The sequence below is a fragment of the Salvelinus alpinus genome, chromosome 16 (assembly GCF_045679555.1).
Source record: "Salvelinus alpinus chromosome 16, SLU_Salpinus.1, whole genome shotgun sequence".
Taxonomy (NCBI): Eukaryota; Metazoa; Chordata; class Actinopteri; order Salmoniformes; family Salmonidae; genus Salvelinus; species Salvelinus alpinus.
In genome coordinates this window covers 21,193,365-21,211,978 of record NC_092101.1, presented here as the reverse complement: position 1 = coordinate 21,211,978, position 18,614 = coordinate 21,193,365, and the positions used below count along the sequence as shown (strand labels likewise).

General features: G+C 42.6%; 4 non-coding genes across 4 annotated transcripts; all 4 read right to left on the bottom strand.

Annotated features, from left to right (window-relative positions):
- Positions 1-7,427: 7,427 nt before the first annotated feature.
- On the bottom strand, positions 7,428-7,500 carry trnav-aac (transfer RNA valine (anticodon AAC)). The gene has a single exon. It is a non-coding gene; the product is annotated as a tRNA-Val (tRNA).
- Positions 7,501-8,099: 599 nt separating this feature from the next.
- On the bottom strand, positions 8,100-8,171 carry trnad-guc (transfer RNA aspartic acid (anticodon GUC)). The gene has a single exon. It is a non-coding gene; the product is annotated as a tRNA-Asp (tRNA).
- A 4,624-nt stretch (positions 8,172-12,795) lies between these two features.
- Positions 12,796-12,866, bottom strand: trnag-gcc (transfer RNA glycine (anticodon GCC)). Its single transcript has one exon. It is a non-coding gene; the product is annotated as a tRNA-Gly (tRNA).
- A 1,734-nt stretch (positions 12,867-14,600) lies between these two features.
- trnag-gcc (transfer RNA glycine (anticodon GCC)) lies at positions 14,601-14,671 on the bottom strand. The gene has a single exon. It is a non-coding gene; the product is annotated as a tRNA-Gly (tRNA).
- Positions 14,672-18,614: the final 3,943 nt, after the last annotated feature.

Here is an 18,614-nt window from a genome sequence, read left to right as displayed (position 1 = left end):
TATATGCGTTGCGGAAGTTAGAATAACAATGATCCAGGGTTTTGCCAGCCAGGGTCGCGCAATTGATATGCTGATAAAATTTAGGGAGCCTTGTTTTCAGATTAGCCTTGTTAAAATCCCCAGCTACAATAAATGCAGCCTCAGGATATGTGGTTTCCAGTTTACATAGAGTCAAATTAAGTTCGTTCAGGGCCGTCGATGTGTGTGCTTGGGGGGGGAATATACACAACTGTGATTATGATCGAAGAGAATTCTCTTGGTAGATAATGCGGTCGGCATTTGATTGTGAGCAATTCTAAGTCAGGTGAACAAAAGAACTTGAGTTCCTGTATGTTGTTATGATCACACCACGTCTCGTTAATCATAAGGCATACACCCCCACCCTTCTTCTTACCAGAGAGATGCTTGTTTCTGTCGGCGCGATGCGTGAAGAAACCAGGTGGCTGTACCGACTCCGATAGCGTGTCTCGAGTGAGCCATGTTTCCGTGAAACAAAGAACGTTACAGTCTCTGATGTCTCTCTGGAAGGCAATCCTTGCTCGGATTTCGTCTACCTTGTTGTCAAGAGACTGGACATTGGCGAGTAGTATGCTCGGGAGCGGTGCGCGATGTGCCCGTATACGGAGCCTGACCAGAAGAGGTACACCACCCCGTTCACTCCTACAGAAAGTAAGTCACGTGGCCGTGGTTTGCTATATAAAGCGGGCAGACAGGTATCGAGGCATTCAGGTACTGGGCAAAACAAGTGACCTAAGCAACTGAGTGTGGTATGATCGTCGGTGCCAGGCGTGCCGGTTCCAGTATCTCAGAAACGGCCGGCCTCCTGGCCTTTTCATGCATGACCGTTTTTAGGGTTTACCGAGAATGGTGTGACAAACAAAAAACATCCAGTCAGCGGCAATCCTGTGGGTGAAAACAGCTCGTTGAAGAGAAAGGAAATAATTGTGCAAGCTAACAGGCAAGATACAAACAAACAAATAACAGTGCAGTACAACAGTGGTGTGCAGAACGGCATCTCGGAATGCACAACTCGTCTGTCCTTGTCACGGATGGACTACTACATCAGACAACCACACCAGGTTCCACTTCTATCAGCTAAAAACAAGAAGAAGTAGATCCAGTGGGCATGCGATCACCAACACATCACAATTTAGGAGTAGAAAAACATTGCCTGGTCCGACAAATACTGTTACTGTTTGGTCATGCTGATCGCAGAATCAGGATTTGGCGTAAGAAGCATGAGTCCATGGACCCATCCTGCCTGTTATCAATAGCACAGGCTGGTGACGGTGGTATAATGGTGTGGGGAATGTTTTCCTGCCACACGTTAGATCCCTTGATACCAATTGACTAATGTTTCAAAGTCCTGAAGAATTCAGTCTGTTCTGGAGGAGAAGGGGGGTCCGACCCCGTACTAGATGGCCACTGAGTGTATACTGAGTTTCAATATGGTAGATACTGTAGTCATTGTCTGTGTATCAAGTTTACAAAGAATAATTTCAAATTTACCCAAGTTTCATACATTTTATCTTCTCAGATGCCGTTTTCAAATTCAGTTCTCTAAATACGGTATTAAAGTGATAATTCTTTGTTTTGTAGGATAACAACAACCTCAAATTTGATCCTCACAATTCTCACTAAAAGCTTATTTCTCTCAAATGTGTGTACTTCCCTGTTAATGAGCATTTCTCCTTTACCAAGATAATCCTGACAGGTGTGGAATAACAAGAAGCTGATTAAACAGCATGATCATTACACAGGTGCACCTTGTGCTGGGGACAATAAAAGGCTACTAAAATCTGCAGTTTTGTCACACAATAAAATGCCACAGATGTCTCAAGTTGAGGGAGCGTGCAATTGGCATATTGACTGCAGGAATGTCCACTAGAGCTGTTGACAGAGAATTTAATGTTAATTTCTCGACCATAACCTGCCTCCAACAATGTTTTTGAGAATTTGGCAGTAGGTCTGTGTTTTTTGGACGTTGAAACTTACCAATAGCAACGTGTAGCCGGTGTCTGAAACACCCTACTCTTGTCCATTTGTTCAGCTCCAATGCCATGTTGACCATGTTCGCTCCGCTGTCGGTAGTCATACATACTTGACGCGATTCTTTCAAGCCCCAGGATGAAAGTGCTCCCCTCAGCCCAGCTGCAATTATTTCTCTGGTGTGATCATCTGGGAAATAAGAGGTCTGAAGGCATTTGCTTTGCAGCTTCCAGTTGTCGTCAATGTAATGAATCGTGAGGCTAATGTATGGCCCTGTGGTCCGGGCTTGACCATAAGTCAGCAGTGATAGAGAAGAATGCAACGTTATGGATTTCGTTGGCAACTCTGTGCCGACATTCTATGTAGAGTTCTGGCAGAAATGTTTTACTAAAGTATTTACGGCTCGGGATCTTGTATCTTGGGTCTAGAGTTCGAATCAACTTTCTGAAACCATCTTTCTCCACAGTTTGAATTGGTTCCATGTCTTTTGCTATGTGATATGTAATTGCACTCGTTATCGCATTCCACTTCTTGCTCTTCTTGTCATAGGGAGTACCACTAATGAATGATGCCTTGAGTGATAGCTGAGTGCGGGTCTGGCTTGAAGATGTCTTGGGACTTGCTCCACTGCTCCGGGGGTTTGTTGCACACATTCTGGTAAATTCTTCATATTCGCGCACATGCAGGGTTTTCAGGTGGAGTAAATTCTTACACAGGGACATTCAAAGTCAATCTTAAATTAATAATTTTTTATTTGTCAGTGCGCTGGAGAGGTTCCAACAAACTTAATGCACCGTAGTGAATGTCTGTCAGAAGCTCTGCCTGGGCAGATCCAGCAGTTGTCTTATATACGGCTATACACAGACAAGTTATATTTGCATGATTTAGCATATTTAATTAATCATTTACCGGTTTGTTTCATTTACGTCACCGACCAATACTGGTTCATAACATGTGACAGACCAATACCTCACTAGACTTTCTCTCTAAGCTGAGACCTTGAAACTGAGATATCTTTTGTTCGTTCTCAAAATACGGGCTGGGCGTACTGCCAAATTGCAGCAACTGATAGTGAGGATTTGTACAGTCAGCCACTTGCATGAACCGACATTGGTTTTAGAACAGCACATGAATGGAAGACAGAAATTAGTTATAACAAAAGCACAAACATTAAAATTCCCATTACAAAACAACTTACCAGGTGTGTGTGTCGACCTTGTTGGTCGAGGTTGGATATCTTAAAGCCAAACCAGTTCTAAACGATGGAGGCCCCCTTTTTTCGAACCAATTCTTCGTTGTCCTCAACCTCAATAGCGTTATTTTCCTTGTCTTCGGTCATCCTCAATGCTTGCTTACACTTTTGCGCTTTATTTTTGGACACTTTTGCTAACGAAAGGAGTTTACTTCCCTAAATGTTTGCTTACTCTGCAGTTGTCACACCAGCCTTAACATTGGCTCCCCCTCCTGTCCAGCTCAGGCATATGGCGTCGCCGGCCTTCTAGCTGCTGCCGAACCTGCTGATGGCAAACGCCCTTCACTCATCAACCCCGAACTTGTCATCATCATTACACACACACACACACACACCTGGTTCTAATCCCCACTTTATCACTGTATATATACTCCCTCTGTCATTTGTCTTTGTCGGTCATTGTAAATGTTGGATTGTTTTCCTGAGAGGAATGTCTCGTACCTTTTCCTGAGTACTTTATTATTTTGCACATTGGGTTTCGTCCCGCTTTTATATATGGTGCTTTAATAAATAATTCAGTAGTTCTAAACCTGTGACTGCCTCCTGCCTACTCCTCTCTACACCTGTCACAGAATAACGGACCCAAGAGAACAGGAAGCAGCAGAACATCCAGACCTCTCCGCTATAGGAGCGAAGCTTCTACACCACGACTCGTGCCTGGAGCACCTCGGGACTGCCATCGACGAGGTGCTCCGGACCGTACACCAGCTGCAGGCTACACCACCTTCCCAGCTCGCTGAAGAGGCTGAACCCGTGTCAGGCCAGGTGGACCCTATTCTTTTAGGGTTTGACTTGACCCGCTCCTATCGGCCGGGATCTAAGAACGTCAAGGCCGATGCGTTGTCCCAGGTGCATGACACAGAGGATCGGAGGGAGAAAGTGACACCCATTATTCCCCTGTCCCGCATTGTGGCTCCCGTCATCTGGAATGTGGACGCGGATCACCTGCCCACTGTCCCGAGGGGAGTAGCTACGTGCACTCTGATGTGCGGGACTGTCTCCTCGCCTGGGCACACACAGCACCTGTGTCGGGGAACCCAGGTATAGCCTGTACTATCGACTGACTCTCCGCAAAGTACTTGTGGCCCACCTTGGCCCAGGATGTCCGGGTTTATGTCTCTTCCTGCTCCACCTGCGCACAGAGCAAGACACCAAGACACGCTGCCGGTTCCACAACGACCCTGGTCACATCTCTCCATGGACTTTGTCATAGACCTCTCCCCCTCGGAGGGGCACACCACCATCCTGGTCGTTGTGGACCGGTTTTCCAAAGCCTGTCGTTTGATTCCTTTGCTTGGTCTTCCTACGGCCATGCAGACTGCGGAGGCTCTCTCCTCTCACGTCTTCCAGCACTACGAGATCCCAGAGGACATTGTGTCTGACCGTGGTACTCAGTTCACTTCCCGTGTCTGGAAGGCCTTCGTGGAACGACTGTGGGTCACAGTCAGCCTCACCTCTGAGTACCGTCCGCAATCAAATGGGCAGGTGGAAATGGTAAATCCGGAACTGGGTTGGTACATTCGTAGTTAATGTCAAGACCGGCCTGCGTTTCTGCCTTGGGCAGAATACGCACAAAACTCCCTCCGTCACTCCTCCACTAACCTCACACCTTTTCAGTGTGTTCGAGGCTATTAGACGGCCCTGGCACCGGAGTAGGATCACACCAGCCTTCGCTTTGGCTCCCCCTCCTGTCCAGCTCAGGCGTTCGACATCGCTGGCCTTCTAGCTGCTGCCGAACCTGCTGCTGGCAAACGCCCTTCACTCATCAACCCCGAACTTGTCTCGTCATCATTACACACACCTGGTTCCAATCCCCACTCTATCACTGTACAGTGGGGCAAAAAAAGTATTTAGTCAGCCACCAATTGTGCAAGTTCTCCCACTTAAAAGATGAGAGAGGCCTGTAATTTTCATCATAGGTACACTTCAACTATGACAGACAAAATGAGAAAATAAAATCCAGAAAATCACATTGTAGGATTTTTAATGAATTTATTTGCAAATTATGGTGGAAAATAAGTATTTGGTCAATAACAAAAGTTTATCTCAATACTTTGTTATATACCCTTTGTTGGCAATGACAGAGGTCAAATGTTTTCTGTAAGTCTTCACAAGGTTTTCACACACTGTTGCTGGTATTTTGGCCCATTCCTCCAAGCAGATCTCCTCTAGAGCAGTGATGTTTTGGGGCTGTTGCTGGGCAACACGGACTTTCAACTCCCTCCAAAGATTTTCTATGGGGTTGAGATCTGGAGACTGGCTAGGTCACTCCAGGACCTTGAAATATTACAGCCCTGACTAAATACGTTTTTTCCCCCACTGTATATATACTCCCTGTCATTTGTCTTTGTCGGTCATTGTAAATGTTGCTTGTTTTCCTGACAGGAATCTCTCCTACTATTAGTACTTTATTATTTTGCACATTGGGTTTCATCCCGCTTTTATATATGGTGCTTTAATAAATAATTCAGTAGTTCTAAACCTGCGACTGCCTCCTGCCTACTCCTCTCTACACTTGTGACACGCATGCTTGTTTCTTGACTTTTATTGGCAGGCAGATTGCATGTAATGTCCATGCTTCGCATTTTTTTTCCTTTGCTAAGAAAGGCTACATTTTTTGAAGAAAAAATAACTATTTGAACTATCCTACCAGGCTGTATCACTCGACTGACATTTTTACTAAACAAAAACGCCTTATTTCATAAATTAATAAATGTATCATGATATGCACGATATGGCAAAATCCATATCATGGCACGTCAGAGACCAATTCACATTCATACCGGTATACTGCCCACCCCTAGAACTAGGTCCTGCCTCTCGCTGAATAGTATAAAGCAGATTATTCAGTTGACGTTCCTATCGGTCCTAGACTATGCAACATCATCTCAATAAACGCAGCTGCCACTTCATTAATGCCATTACATGCAGGTTATCATAGCGCACTGCACTTTATTACAAGTGACAATTTTTGTACTTCTCACTGTGTTCTCTACCAGAAAGATGGTTGGCCCACTGATGTCACGTAGGTTGATACATTGCTATGTTTTCATTTATAAAGCCCTTTTACAAAAAGTCTCACTGTACCTAACATGATTACTAAACTTTAGGCATACGAGTTACCACACCTGGTCTCAGGGATGGCTAGCTCTGAAAATTCCTTTGGTCTCTACGGAGATACGTAAATCAGCTTTTAGTTTCTTGCACCTTATTTGTGGAAACAGCTTGAAAATGTTCTTAAATGTAATGTTTTGGTGCCTCTAAGTCAATTCAGAAAGCTGATTGAGGACCTTTTTACTGTGTTTGGTTTTCATGACCGTGTTTATCTTTGTTTGCATTTTGTATTTTGATGTGTGTATTTTCTGTAATTTATGTAATTCAAGGCTCATCTGTTAAAGAGACCTTGGTCTTAAATAAAAAACATTTAAATGACTTTGTTACAAATAGAAAACATCTTTGTCAGCCCCAATGGAGAATGCATTAATAAGTAGAAGAACGTCGTTTTTAAACCCAAAGGGCGAAATGGGCCAATGCTTCCGGGAACGCCTATTTGAAAAGCAGTTTCTAGGCATCTTCATACTAAACAATCTTTGGTAGAACTTTCAGTCAAGCACCAGTCCTCAAGAGAACCTTCATAACAATATTGTAACAGTGTGCAAGCAAGCCATGAACAGTGGCCTGAAAATACAATTACAGTGCTAAAGTACGCAAATAATTAGTAAGAAACAACTGTCATCATTACAATGTCCTCAACTTTACTGTGGACAGATGGCAATGTTACCATAACCTAGCAAAGTTTGTAAAAAAATGACCTAGCCATGCTAAAGTTAGCTAGCTATAATCCGGTGCGCTCCCCTCAATTTGAGCTTTCTGGCTAACGTTATACTGGATCTTCAAGTCAAACTGACGACATCACAATGAAGACAAAAGGTTTTCCTACCATTTTTTTGCCTCCTTTAGAAATGTATTGTATTTCCAAGCTACTATAATGCACTTTTGACTACATCTTAATCAACACCAATTGATAAGTGCATTGAGTATAACGTTCAGTCGGAAGTCAGTGTCCCAAAGAATGTTCAAAACAATATTGTTATTGATTGTGCAACACATGAATATTGTATTTATTTGTTTGTTTATTTTCAGACATTGGCCATAGATTAACACTACTATTTACTTTTTGAAAATATGTTTCCGCCCGGTCTCGAACCGGGGACCTTTCGCGTGTTAGGCGAACGTGATAACCACTACACTACGGAAACTGAATTTAGTAGGCAAAAGTACTCCAAATAAACCAACTGCATATTACCTTCACCTATAGCATTATTATTATACCTTTTTTTAAACAGGGAGTCACCATTAAGGCCAGGGTCTCTTTCGCAAGGGAGCCCTGCACATACAATTCATACACCAAATCAAATACAAACAAAACTAAAGCACAACAATCAAGAAAAACAGAAACATTCGTCAGCAAATAGTTCCCCAATCAATATCTTTAAATTGCAGAGCGTCAAATTGCACTGCATTTTGCAGTTGGTTCCAGCAATAAGGTGCATTTAAACTAAAAGCGGAAAAACCTAATTCGGTGGAGACCTTACCCGGTGAGTGTGTTTGGTATCTCGTGTTTTTTATACTATAACAAGTTAAGTAAGTTGTAAGCTTGTGTAGTATATAATGTATCTATACTGTTCTCCTTACAGCCAATCATGGCGTTTAATGATCATATTCTACATTTTCTCTTGCCCATGACAACCAATTACTGATGCGCATAACGAACACAAATGTCCATCCAAGTAAAATGGTGAGGTTTCAGGTATAACGATTACAAATCAACATTGAAAAACGTTTAAAAAAAACTGTCCTCCCCGTCGGGGAATTGAACCCCGGTCTCCCGCGTGACAGGCGGGGATACTGACCACTATACTAACGAGGACTACATGCACAGAATCACAATGGTGTTTTATATAATTGATCAGCACATTATCATTTTTGCATGTGATGGGTTGTAATTATCAACTGAGTGTACAGTGCCTTCAGAAAGCATTCACACTCCATTATGTTGTGTTACAGCCGGGGGTGAAGGTAAGCTCATATGGTCCAGTACGGTGTCCAAAATACATAGTGGGGGTATGCAGTACCAGTAAAACATGAGCCTATCACAATAATTAAAGCTAAATGTCAAGAAAACTGTAGGCTATTGCACCACTTTTTATCATTACCGCATGTCAGGCATGAAAAATTAACGAATTGACTTGAAAATGGGTAGTCCTAACCTATGCTCCAAAATGCGATGTGGTTAGATGAAAATACTGCAATTTTTGGCCAAGTCAGAGATGAGTGGCCAACACAGAGAAACGCAGACAACAGTGGACGAAAAAATTCTGGCCTAATGACAATCGCAAAATGTCATTACACGTTTTGATGTTTTGTGTAACAGTCTCTTTCCATTCACCACTGTTTGAAGGCTGGAAATACTGTATGTTGTGAGTGGATGAACATGCACATGTATCCTAGCAAAGGAGTCCTTTGAAGTGATTGACAATCAAATGAAAACATCATGACTGGTTGTGTTGATGCCACAATAAAAAGGTAATACATTTTAAAAGTTAAATGACCAATCTTTACAACTAGGCCCAGAGAGATCCTATTGGATTAATAGGGATTCTATGTAATTCTATGATTAGCGATGATCTAGCGATGATCAACAACCAACTTTACGGAGCATGAAGAATAATGCAAATATTGTACAATCCAGGTGTGGAAAGCTCTTAAGAGACTTCCCCAGAAATACCCACAGCTGTAATTGCTACCCAAGGTGATTCTAACATGTATTGACTCAGGGGTGTGAATTAGGGGTATGAACATTTAATCACTGAAAAAAATCCTTAACCGAAATAATTTTTCAATTTGAATTGACAAAATTTAAATTCAGCGCAGTTATCACGAAATTTCCACTAACAGGCCCGATTATCATCCTAAAGGTACATTTTTTAATTATGGTGAGAATCAGCGTGTCAGATGTGTTGTTGCCTACCCTTACCACCTGGGGGTGGCCCGTCAGGAAGTCCAGAATCCAGTTGCAGAGGGAGGTGATTAGTCCCAGGGTCCTTAGCTTAGTGATGAGCTTTGTGGGCAATATGGTGTTGAATGATGAGCTGTAGTCAATGAAAAGCATTCTCACATAGGTGTTCCTTTTGTCCAGGTGAGAAAGTTTATAATTGGCTCATTCATCCCCCTCCTCTCCCTTGTAACTATTCCCCAGGTCGTTGCTGCAAATGAGAACGTGTTCTCAGTCAACTTACCTGGTAAAATAACGGTAAAAAATAAAAATAAAAAAAAAAAGGGCAGTGTGGAGTGAGATTGAGGTTGCGTCATCTGTGGATCTGTTGGGGCGGTATGCGAAATGGAGTGGGTCTAGGTTTTCCGCAATTATGGTGTTGATGTGAGCCATGCCCAGCCTTTCAAAGCACTTCATGGCTACCGACGTGAGTGCTACGGGGCGGTAATCATTTAGGCAGGTTACCTTCGCTTTCTTGGGCACAGGGACTATGGTGGTTTGTTTGAAACATGTAGGTATTACAGACTGGGTCAGGGAAGTGAGACATGAAGTACGTACTGACAACTTGGAGAAGAGGCACACAACAGAGAACCTAAAACGTTATTAATACCATCGTTGCTTAGTGGGTGGGGGCCAGCCATAAGGTGAGCGAGCGCCATCTGGTAAGTTTTCCACTAGTTGCCACAGCCACAAAGTCAAAATTGTCTATATCGGTACATTGAACTGCATTGCCCCCCCCTAGCGGTCATATGCAGAACCACATCTGAATTGTGAATATTGCTGTTTAAACATTAAGATAAATTGTACAATTGTCACATCCCTAGTGTGAATACTTATGTAAATGAGATCTGTAGTTCATTTGCAATACATTTGCTAAAATGTCTAAAAACATGTTTTCACTTTGTCATTATGTGGTATTGTGTGTATTGATGGGTGAGAACATTTTTATATTTTTAATCCATTTTGAATTCAGGCTGTAACAACAAAATGTGGATAAAGTCAAGGGGGTTGAATATTTCTGAAGGCACTGTAGCTAGCTAACATTTTTCGTTTGGCACAATCTGAACATTTTAGCAGAGATTAAACAGTGCAACTACACTTGCTCTTTTTGTCACATAAACTGAAATTAGGGGAACTATTCAAATTTTAGCAACCAGGAAATGGCAGAGCAATTTCTGCATAGTGCATCTTTAAATCATGATGTACCTACCTAAAAAATATATGTATGAAAAGGCAACAGGACTTCCTGACTGACCAAGTCAATCAATCAATCAAGTTTATTTTATATAGCCCTTCGTACATCAGCTAATATCTCGAAGTGCTGTACAGGAACCCAGCCTAAAACCCCAAACAGCAAGCAATGCAGGTGTAGAAGCACGGTGGCTGGGAAAAACTCCCTAGAAAGGCCAAAACCTAGGAAGAAACCTAGAGAGGAACCAGGCTATGAGGGGTGGCCAGTCCTCTTCTGGCTGTGCCGGGTGGAGATTATAACAGAACATGGCCAAGATGGTCAAAATGTTCATAAATGACCAGCATGGTCAAATAATAATCAGGAATAAATGTCAGTTGGCTTTTCATAGCCGATCATTAAGAGTTGAAAACAGCAGGTCTGGGACAGGTAGCACGTCCGGTGGACAGGTCAGGGTTCCATAACCGCAGGCAGAACAGTTGAAACTGGAACAGCAGCAAGGCCAGGTGGACTGGGGACAGCAAGGAGTCATCATGCCCGGTCGTCCTGACGCATGGTCCTAGGGCTCAGGTCCTCCGAGAGAGAGAAAGAAAGAGAGAAGGAGAGAATTAGAGAGAGCATACTTAAATTCACACAGGACACTGGATAAGACAGGAGAAGTACTCCAGATATAACCAACTGACCCTAGCCCCCCGACACATAAACTACTGCAGCATAAATACTGGAGGCTGAGACAGGAGGGGTCAGGAGACACTGTGGCCCCATCCGATGATATCCCCCGGACAGGGCCAAACAGGAAGGATATAACCCCACCCACTTTGCCAAAGCACAGCCCCCGCACCACTAGAGGGATATCTTCAACCACCAACTTACAATCCTGAGACAAGGCCGAGTATAGCCCACAAAGATCTCCACCACAGCACAAACCAAGGGGGGGCGCCAACCCAGACAGGAAGATCACGTCAGTAACTCAACCCACTCAAGTGACGCACCCCTCCTAGGGACGGCAGGAGTCTGTTCAAGTCTGTTCATAATTAAGGGCTTCTCTACCTTCTTAACAGCACCATCATCAAGGCAGGTCCTACAGGCTCTAGTTTTGTCACACCTGGACTACTGTTCAGTCGTGGGATCAGGTGGTGCCATAAAGAGGGAAAATTGCAATTGGCTCAGAACAGGGCAGCACAGCTGGCCCTTGGATAAACACAGAGAGCAAACAATAATATGCATGTCAATCTCTCCTGGTTCAAAATGGAGGAGAGATTGACTTCACTATTTGTATTTGTGAGAGGTATTGACATATTAAAAGCAGCTGTTTGTTTAAACGACTAGCACACAGTTCAGACACCCATGCATACCCCACAAGACATGCCACTAGAGGTCTCTTCACAGACCCCAAGTCCAGAAAAGACTATGGGAGGCGCACAGTACTACATACAGCCATGAATACACCGAACTCTATTTCACATCGGGTAACTGATGCAAGCAGTAGAATCAGATTTGAAAAAACTGATAAAAATACACCTTATAGAAAAGCGGGGACTGTGAAGCAACACAAACATAGGCAGACACACGCATACACGATAACATACGCACTATTTACACACGTACAAATGGATTTGGTGTTGTAGATAGTGGAGTAGTGGCCTGAGGGCACACACTTAGTGTGTTGTGAAATCTGTTATGAATGTATTGTAATGTTCTTAAAATTGTATAACTGCCTTAATTTTGCCAGACTCCAGGAAGAATGTGGATCCATAATAAATACAAATAAGTCAACTACAGGGATCGGAGCAGGTAAACATACTACAAGAAGTGTTAGAGGGAAGAGCGGATAATAACAATTTACATGGATTCGCTGACAACGTCACGAAAACGATGCGCATCTTTCAATGGGGCAGAAGTCAGTATGTTGTTGTGATTCTGATGGTCAGATAACTAGCAACAATGACAAGAACCTGTCATGTAGGGAATAGTAGATGTCTCGTTTCAGCTAGTTTTATCTTGTTCTTGATACCATGTCTTGTTTTGAGGTATTTTAACTACCTATGTTAATATGGCAAAAATTCACTAGCTAGCTAACCAACAACTGTAACAATATATTTGAGAGACAACAAGTGCTCATTGTGCAAATGTATTTGTTTTCAATAAACATTGGAGACAAAATATAGTTTACATGTCAACAATCTAAGCCAAACATGTCTGTTTTGCCCCATAGTTACGCACGTGTCGGTTTTGTTGCTCAACAATCAACCCTTCTATAAGGGTTCTATAAACCAAAATAACATGGGTGACCAAAGCAAAACATGTTAATGCATTGGCCGGGAATCGAACCCGGGCCTCCCGCGTGGCAGGCGAGAATTCTACCACTGAACCACCAATGCTTAGCATTACTTACAAAAATAGATCTATGCAACAGTCAGTTATGCATGGCAGCAGTTTTTTTTTGGTAAGATTACATGAAATATGACATTCATCATTTGCATCTGAAATTGGACAACTGTAAACGTTATGAGAAAGATTAGAAATCAGTAAATACAAAAATACATCAACAGTATGACCACCAGGTGGAGCTCTAGCTCGGAGAAAAAGTCTAAACTTGGGAGGCCAAAATAACTTCTCCACAAAACTGTCGCCACCACATCCATGACGTGCAGATTGGAAACCTACATTATTCTCTGCAGTGCAATCATGCAATTTTTACAAAATGTTCATCATAAAATGCTCAATCCAAACAAAACAACCGATAGATACACTTGCGATTAACCCCAGTCACTTTGTATTCAATGGTTTTTATAAAACTGACAACCTAATTATCGTTTTTGCATGTGATGGGTTGTAGTTATAAACGGAGGCACAGAGCCTTCAGAAACTATTCACACCACATTGACTTTTTCTACATTCTGTTGTGTTACAGCCAGTGGTGAATGTAAGCTCATACGGTCCAGTATGGTGTCCCGCAAAATAAATAGTGGGGGTATGCAGTACCAGTAAAACATGAGCCTATCACAATAATTAAAACTAAAATGTCAAGAAAACTGTAGGCTATTACACCACTTGTTATCATCACAGCATGTCAGGCATGAAAAATGAACGAATGGACTTAAACTGGTGGAACCTATGCTCAACAATGCGATGTGGTTAGACGAACACCCTGACATTTTGCCAAGGCTGAGATGAGTGACCAACAAAGAGATATGCAGACAACAGTGGACGAAAAAATTCTGGCCTAATGACAATCGCAAAATGTCATTACACTTTTTCATGTTTTGTGTAACAGATGTCTCTTTCCATTCACCACTGTTTGGAGGCTGGAAATACTGTATGTTGTGAGTGGATGAACATGCACATGTATCCTAGCAAAGGAGTCCTTTGAAGTGATTGACAATCAGATGAAAACATGACAGGTTGTGTTGATGCCACAATAAAAAAGTAATACATTTTAAAAGTTAAATGACAAATCTTAACAAGGCCCAGAGAGCATACTGAATTAATAGGGATTCTATGTAATTCTATGATTAGAAACGTGTCAAGAGAATTTTCAATCCCAATGATAATAACTATCGATCAATCAATAGCTTTGACCAATCCCCGAGGTTTGTAAGACCATGGGTTTAATCATAATTAGTCAAAGACTCAGCTTATGCAAAAAGATAGTACAGTTTATTCAGAGAACGTTCTGCCGTTCATATACAAAGATATTCCTTGTATAACATTCTTCTAACCTACGCACGCACACTAACATTAGGAGAGTCACATCCCTAGTGTGGATACTTATGTAAATGAGATCTGTATTTAATTTGCTAACATTTTGCTAAAATGTCTAAAAACATGTTTCACTGTCATTATAGGGTATTGGGTGTAAATTGTTGATATTTTTTTATATTTTTTATCCATTTTGAATTCAGGCTGTAACAACAAAACGTGGATTAAGTCAAGGGGTTTGAATACTTTCTGAACATATATGGCCAATATACCACAGCTAATGGCTGTGTCCAGGCACTCCGCATTGCATCGTGCGAAAGAGCAGCCCTCAGCCGTGGTATATTGGCCATATACCACACTTCCTCGGTCCTTATTGATTAAATAACATGGGTGACCAAAGCAAAACATGCTAATGCATTGGCCGGGAATCGAACCCGGGCCTCCCGCGTGGCAGGCGAGAATTCTACCACTGAACCACCAATGCTTACTACAACATAAAAATCTAGATCAATAAATAGTCATTTTTGCATGGCAGCAGTTCTTTTTGGTAAGAATTTTTATTTATTTTATTTATTTCACCTTTATTTAACCAGGTAGGCAAATTGAGAACACGTTCTCATTTACAATTGCGACCTGGCCAAGATAAAGCAAAGCAGTTCGACACATACAACAACACATAGTTACACATGGAGTAAAACAAACATACAGTCAATAATACAGTGAAAAATAAGTCTATATACAATGTGAGCAAGTGAGGTGAGATAAGGGAGGTGAAGGCAAACAAAATATATATATAAATAAATAAAAATATAAAAAGGCCATGGTGGCGAAGTAAATACAATATAGCAAGTAAAATAAAATAAAAACACTGGAATGGTTGGTTTGCAGTGGAAGAAAGTGTAAAGTAGAGATAGAAATAATGGGGTGCAAAGGAGCAAAATAAATAAATAAATACAGTAGGTAAAGAGGTAGTTGTTTGGGCTAAATTATAGATGGGCTATGTACAGGTGCAGTAATCTATGAGCTGCTCTGACAGCTGGTGCTTAAAGCTAGTGAGGGAGATAAGTGTTTCCAGTTTCAGAGATTTTTGTAGTTCGTTCCAGTCATTGGCAGCAGAGAACTGGAAGGAGAGGCGGCCAAAGGAAGAATTGGTTTTGGGGGTGACCAGAGAGATATACCTGCTGGAGCGCGTGCTATAGGTAGGTGCTGCTATGGTGACCAGCGAGCTGAGATAAGGGGGGACTTTACCTAGCAGGGTCTTGTATATGACCTGGAGCCAGTGGGTTTGGCGACAAGTATGAAGCGAGGGCCAGCCAACGAGAGTGTACAGGTCGCAGTGGTGGGTAGTATATGGGGCTTTGGTGACAAAACGGATGGCACTGTGATAGACTGCATCCAATTTATTGAGTAGGGTTTTGGAGGCTATTTTGTAAATGACATCACCGAAGTCGAGGATTGGTAGGATGGTCAGTTTTACAAGGGTATGTTTGGCAGCATGAGTGAAGGATGCTTTGTGCGGAATAGGAAGCCAATTCTAGATTTAACTTTGGATTGGAGATGTTTGATGTGAGTCTGGAAGGAGAGTTTACAGTCTAACCAGACACCTAGGTATTTGTAGTTGTCCACATATTCTAAGTCAGAGCCGTCCAGAGTAGTGATGTTGGACAGGCGGGCAGGTGCAGGCAGCGATCGGTTGAAGAGCATGCATTTAGTTTTACTTGTATTTAAGAGCAATTGGAGGCCACGGAAGGAGAGTTGTATGGCATTGAAGCTCGCCTGGAGGGTTGTTAACACAGTGTCAAAAGAAGGGCCAGAAGTATACAGAATAGTGTCGTCTGCGTAGAGGTGGATCAGAGAATCACTAGCAGCAAGAGCGACATCATTGATGTATACAGAGAAGAGAGTCGGTCCAAGAATTGAACCCTGTGGCACCCCCATAGAGACTGCCAGAGGCCCGGACAACAGACCCTCCGATTTGACACACTGAACTCGATCAGAGAAGTAGTTGGTGAACCAGGCGAGGCAATCATTAGAGAAACCAAGGCTGTCGAGTCTGCCGATGAGGATGTGGTGATTGACAGAGTCAAAAGCCTTGGCCAGGTCAATGAATACGGCTGCACAGTATTGTTTCCTATCGATGGCGGTTAAGATATCGTTTATGACCTTGAGCGTGGCTGAGGTGCACCCATGACCAGCTCTGAAACCAGATTGCATAGCGGAGAAGGTATGGTGGGATTCGAAATGGTCGGTAATCTGTTTGTTGACTTGGCTTTCGAATACCTTAGAAAGGCAGGGTAGGATAGATATAGGTCTGTAGCTGTTAGGGTCAAGAGTGTCACCCCCTTTGAAGAGGGGGATAACCGCAGCTGCTTTCCAATCTTTGGGAATCTCAGACGACACGAAAGAGAGGTTGAAAAGGCTAGTAATAGGGGTGGCAACAATTTCAGCAGATAGTTTTAGAAGGAAAGGGTCCAGATTATCTAGCCCGGCTGATTTGTAAGGGTCCAGATTTTGCAGCTCTTTCAGAACATCAGCCGACTGTATTTGGGAGAAAGAGAAATGGGGAAGGCTTGGGTGAGTAGCAGAGGGGAGCGCAGTGCTGTTGACCGGGGTAGGGGTAGCCAGGTAGAAAGCATGGCCAGCCGTAGAAAAATGCTTATTGAAATTCTCAATTATAGTGGATTTGTCGGTGGTGACAGTGTTTCCTATCTTCAGTGCAGTTGGAAGCTGGGAGGAGGTGTTCTTATTCTCCATGGACTTTACAGTGTCCCAGAACTTTTTTGAAATTGTGTTGCAGGAAGCAAATTTCTGCTTGAAAAAGCTAGCCTTGGCTTTTCTAACTGCCTGTGTATATTGGTTTCTAGCTTCCCTGAAAAGTTGCATATCACGGGGGCTGTTCGATGCTAATGCAGAACGCCATAGGATGTTTTTCTGTTGGTTAAGGGCAGTCAGGTCAGGAGAGAACCAAGGGCTATATCTGTTCCTGGTTCTAAATTTCTTGAATGGGGCATGCTTATTCAAGATGGTGAGGAAGGCATTTAAAAAAAATATCCAGGCATCCTCTACTGACGGGATGAGATCAATATCCTTCCAGGATACCTCGGCCAGGTCGATTAGAAAGGCCTGCTCGCTGAAGTGTTTCAGGGAGCGTTTGACAATGATGAGTGGAGGTCGTTTGACCGCTGACCCATTACGGATGCAGGCAATGAGGCAGTGATCGCTGAGATCTTGGTTGAAAACAGCAGAGGTGTATTTGGAGGGCAAGTTGGTTAGGATGATATCTATGAGGGTACCCGTGTTTACGGAATTGGGGTGGTACCTGGTAGGTTCATTGATAATTTGTGTGAGATTGAGGGCATCAAGCTTAGATTGTAGGATGGCTGGGGTGTTAAGCATGTTCAAATTTAGGTCGCCTAGCAGCACGAGCTCTGAAGATAGATGGGGGGCAATCAGTTCACATATGGTGTCCAGAGCACAGCTGGGGGCAGAGGGTGGTCTATAGCAGGCGGCAACGGTGAGAGACTTGTTTTTAGAGAGGTGGATTTTTAAAAGTAGAAGTTCAAATTGTTTGGGAACAGACCTGGATAGTAAAACAGAACTCTGCAGGCAATCTTTGCAGTAGATTGCAACACATGCATGCAGGGATGAATACATGCAGGGATGGATGCAACCTGGGCCCAAAAAGGTAACACTTTTTTTTGTTGCACTGAAACATGCAAAAAATCCCTGCTAGGGAGAAATGCAGGTTTTAATTAATTAAACAACAAAGAATATGATCTACAGTCTCTGTGTGTAAAATAAAAAGTGGTTAATGTGAACCTAACTCACAGCAAAAAAATGTAAAGGAAGCAATCCAATGTTATTTGTTACCTAGACTTTACAGCAAATGACACTCAAGTCTTAAGAAGAAAAAAAAACAATACACTAATATTGCAGTTAGCCATGACAGCCTTTATAATAGAACACTTGTGACCACACACATACATATTGCACTTGGGAAAAAAACAGCTTAAGTTGAAATACAATGAAACAAACAGGCATTCTATTTTTGCTCTATTATAGTGGCCACTATAGTAGATATCGATCAAGTGCACAAGGCTACATGTGTGCAAAAATAATGTTCACTGAGTAAAACATTTCAATAATCCCCCCTCACTCACACACGTGTTACTATCAAGTTCAACACAACTAAAGCAAAATCTTTGGGCTACATTATTACATTGTACACTTTCTGCCTGTGGACATCGGTTCTACAATGTGCCAGCAGAGCATGATACCCTTTGTTGGCATAATTGATCTCTTTCAGGCAGAGAGTACACCTGGCATACCCCTTTTTATCCACTGTATTGAAAAAGTGAGAAAGAGAGAAAGCGTGTGGTGTTCCTTTCACCTCTATAGTGGCATCCAGTTTAAGCAAGGCCCAGCTC